This window comes from Saccostrea cucullata, unplaced genomic scaffold, assembly GCF_032062105.1.
Source record: "Saccostrea cucullata isolate Sc308-1 unplaced genomic scaffold, CSIRO_AGI_Scuc_v1 ctg12521, whole genome shotgun sequence".
In the NCBI taxonomy this organism is placed as follows: domain Eukaryota; kingdom Metazoa; phylum Mollusca; class Bivalvia; order Ostreida; family Ostreidae; genus Saccostrea; species Saccostrea cuccullata.
In genome coordinates this window covers 13,387-17,948 of record NW_026922300.1, presented here as the reverse complement: position 1 = coordinate 17,948, position 4,562 = coordinate 13,387, and the positions used below count along the sequence as shown (strand labels likewise).

At 34.8% G+C, this 4,562-nt stretch overlaps 1 long non-coding RNA gene across 1 annotated transcript; it reads left to right on the top strand.

Annotated features, from left to right (window-relative positions):
- The first annotated feature begins 940 nt into the window (after window positions 1-940).
- LOC134261571 (uncharacterized) lies at window positions 941-4,323 on the top strand. Its single transcript, XR_009990843.1, has 3 exons — window positions 941-1,001; window positions 1,531-1,640; window positions 4,202-4,323. It is a non-coding gene; the product is annotated as an uncharacterized LOC134261571 (long non-coding RNA).
- Window positions 4,324-4,562: the final 239 nt, after the last annotated feature.

The following is a 4,562-nucleotide window of genomic DNA, read 5'->3' as shown; positions in this document are numbered from 1 at the left end:
TAATTCCAGGGAAAGGGGAAGAGAACTCCAAACAGCCCGAAACTTTGTAATACAGGGTGTACATCTTCTTTGTAAGATAAATAAAAATCAGGGATTTCCGGCAAAGATTTTTAAAGTGATGATGTCGCCTATTTAGGCATGACCTCATAAGGAAGACAAAAGAAACATTAAATGATTTATTAACAAATAATTATTCCATTATGATAAAGGATTGGTGAAAAGTCCGAGCGAAATGAAAGGGGGGTGGTAGGGGGCAAAATCTTCAACACCCCCCCCCCCCCGCTTGTTAGAGATCTGCGAATGCAGAGACTGGACGTACGTCGTTTACTCTGAGTCGCTCACTATCAGTAAGGAGATCAGAGGTTAGGCACTGTGTTATATAGATACTATAACCTTACATGGAATAATAAAATCATAGGGAAGACCACAGGTCACCCAATGTAATCCATAAATGTTAAACTCTAATATATCATATATCTTATAATATTGAAGTTAATGTTGCTCAGCAACCCCCCTCCTACTCTTCGTTTTCTAATACCCATCACAGATGGTTATTCCCTTGACAAAAATAAATTTTCTGTTTTTTTTAACACTGAAAAGGCTTCACAGTATCACGATTTATTCTATTTTCACTTTACGTATGCAACGCACTACATTTTGTAGCGGAGTAAACAGACCCGAGAGACGTGAAGTGCGCGGGGGACCTAAGGTCCTAGTTCAGCGTACGTTTTATCCTTCTGCACTTTATTTACTTTCAAGTTGAGCATGTTGAGACCACTAGCAAAAAGCAAATTGTCTCTACGCTTGGCTCTTTCTATACTTAAGGTGCATTTGATAATATCAATCAATCATGTCAATGGCAAATGAAACATTCTGATGAGGCCTATTCTTGTACAGTATGTTGTAAGGTTTATTTTACCTAAATGATGAAATCTACTATTCTTCTATTTCAGCAACTGGTTTTTTGGTCGGTGGTGTATTCTCCTTAGTTCTTTTCAAGAGTAAGCCAAACATTTTTTTTATTCATTTCATATCAAAAGTATAGAACATATTTTGTCACCTTTGTATTTAAGTCATGAATTTTGAATATGATAAAGGAAAGAGATCGTATCACTATCTTTCGAAACAGAAATTATATGATATAATAAAAAAGAAGACATGCATACTCCACTTGCAATAAGCTTCTACTTCACCATTGATGAAAATTAAATTTAATTGAGGGAGTAAATGCCATTGTGATAACAAATTTTGAAAAACAGCATCAGTCTCACTAAATCACTCCTGTTTCAATAATTGACCCTGAAAATCTGTGAATTGTAAAAACTTCTACCAAATCAGATTATTTTTAAGAATTAGTAATTTTCCACCAGCATCTGACATGTCTGAATGATATGAAATTTTAAATATATTAACACCATTTTTACCTTAGTATAAAAGGTTAAATGTTCACCATAGTCCAGTTGCTACATGTACATGTACTTTGAGGGTTTTCTTTATCATTCCTAGTTTGATCATTTGATATCTTTTCAGGAAGAACATGGCCAATCGCATTTGGAGTAGGAACAGGCTTTGGAATGGGATACAGCAATGCAGAAAATGATTTCCAGAACAAAAATGCTGCATTATTAAAAAGACTACAGGTTAATTATCACTGTCTATGAAATTTTTTGTAATGAAAATGTTTCAGGATTGAAAGCTTGATCACAATGTTTAACAGCATCGATTGAGATTTAAACAGATAAGTATTTTGGTTAATCCAGGGATTTATCAGTTCCCTTTTCATCTTCTTGGGGTCAATATTCAGCCCAATATTTCCAGTTGAAAATTAATGGCTCGTTTTTTCTCAGTTTTTTAAAAATAAAATTCCTAAGATTGAAATATTTATGACAGAACACATTTTTCCAAAGAACACAATCTAAAAATGTTTTTGTTATTCCTTTCACCTATTTATTTTTTTTTTTAGCTCACCTGAGCCGAAGGCTCAAGTGAGCTTTTCTGATCACATTTTGTCCGTCGTCCGTCCGTCTGTCTGTGTGTCTGTCTGTCTGTCTGTCCGTCTGTCCGTCTGTAAACTTTTCACATTTTCGACTTCTTCTCAAGAACCATTGGGCCAATTTTGACCAAACTTGGTACAAAGCATCCTTGGGTGAAGGGGAATTTAAATTTTTAAAAGGAAGGGCAAAGTCCCTTCACAAGGGGAGATAATCAAGAAAAGACAAAAATAGGGTGGGGTCATTAAAAAATCTTCTCAAGAACCACTGGGCCAGAAAAGCTGAAACTTATTTGAAAGCATCCTAGGGTAGGGTAGATATTAAATTGTTCAAATCATGACCCCCGGGGGAAGGGCGGGGCCACAATGGGGAATCAAAGTTTTACATAGAAATATATAGGAAAAATCTTTGAAAATCTTCTTCTCAAGAACTACTGTGCCAGAAAAGCTGAAACTTATGTGAAAGCATCCTAGGGTAGTGTAGATATTAAATTGTTCAAATCATGAGCCCCCGGGGCAAGGGCGGGGCCACAATGGGGAATCAAAGTTTTACATAGAAATATATAGGAAAAATCTTTGAAAATCTTCTTCTCAAGAACTACTGGGCCAGAAAAGCTGAAACTTATGTGGAAGCATCCTGGGATAGTGTAGATTCTAAATTGTAAAAATCATGACCCCCGGGGGAAGGGTGGGGCCACAATGGGGAATCAAAGTTTTACATAGAAATATATAGGAAAAATCTTGGAAAATCTACTTCTTAAGAACCACTGTGCCAGAAAAGTTGAAACTTATGTGGAAGCATTCTTGGGTAGTGTAGATTCTAAGTTATTCAAATCATGACCCCCGGGGAAAGAGCGAGGCCACAATGGGGAATCAAAGTTTTACATAGAAATATATTGTAAAAATCTTTGAAAATCTTCTTCTCAAGAACCACTGTGCCAAAAAAGCTGAAACTTATGTGGAAGCATCCTGGTATAGTGTAGATTCTAAATTAAATCATGACCCCCCAGGGGAAGGGTGGGGCCACAATTGGTAATCAAAGTTTTACATAGAAATATATTGTAAAAATCTTTGAAAATCTTCTTCTCAAGAACCACCGGGCCAGAAAAGCTGAAACTTATGTGGAAGCATTCTTGGGTAATGTAGATTTTAAATTGTTCAAATCATGACCCCCAGATGAAGGATGGAGCCACAATGGGGGGATCAAAGTTTTACATAAAAATATATAGGAAAAATCTTTGAAAATCTTCTTCTCAAGAACCACTGGGCCAGAAAAGCTGAAACTTATTTGCACATGGAAGGATCCTGGGGTAGTTGATTTCAAAATGTCTTAATTATGATCAGTGGGGTAGGGTGGGGATACATAATGTATTACAAGGGGGAAATCTGGTAAAGAACAGAATGGTCAAAGCTTCTCAGGTGAGCGATGTGGCCCATGGGCCTCTTGTTTGTTTTACATTTTGTGCTGGCTTCTATTTTTTGGCAATAATTGATGGGAAGATAAAGCTACCATGTGATGTAAAAAAAAAAAGAACATCATCTTTAACATACATGTATCTGTAGGTCCAATACCTCATTAATTTTTTTGAAATGTTCAGAAAAACATTGATACAGGGGCAAAAGTAGCTTGCATAAATTTTATCACATTCACATTGATTTATGTGAATTCTTTGTGTGAGAAAGAGACAAAACAAGACCTGTGAAATTGATGTGAAAACTTCAGATTTTGGCATAACTTTTATGTGAAGAGCATTCACACAAATATTATGCAAAGAAAAATGAAAATGAAAGTTATAAAAAAAAGATTAATACATGCCAATGTCCATGACATTAGCATGAAAAAAAAGATTTTTTTTTTATTTTCACGCAATTTTCAAATAAAAAGAAAATCACATGGATTTCATGTGAACCACTTTCCCCTAAAAATCATAATAATTATTACTTGTAGTTTACTTTTCCAGAGTTCAATATATTGAGACTTAAGAGAAGATTTGATAAAACCTGACATGGGATGGAATTTATAAGAAAGATGACTCTTGCTAAATGATGTTTTCTTTTATTACAGCCACATATGACATTGTTATACATTTAATCTGACGTAGAAAGTACAGTAGCACGTTAGGTTGTCAGCAAAACACTTCTAAGCTTGTTTTGAGTGTAACAGGCACTTCTAAGCTTATCATTAATTGAATGTAAAATTTTCTTTTTCAGAAGGTGCCTGCCAGCACGTGATGATTGCCATTTAATGACATTTGATTCAAGTAATATTGGTTGCTATATTGTATGTACATGTGTGACTGTGATCAGAGATGTGAATAAAGTAATTTCAGTCACTTGTGTTAATTTTTTATGTTTCATGTACAATGTATCCTGAGTAAAGCACAGTTTTCATATTTAGAATTTTATATGTTAAAGTGAATGGAGTACTTTTTCATATTTAAGTTTTTCTTAGATGAAAATGTTCTTACTTCCTTTATGTATATTTATTTAGAGACCTCAAATTAGCCAAGCCAAGCCGTTTGGTTTGAAGAGTTTAAAGAACGTCATTTCTTGAAGCTTTTGTAATGAAATA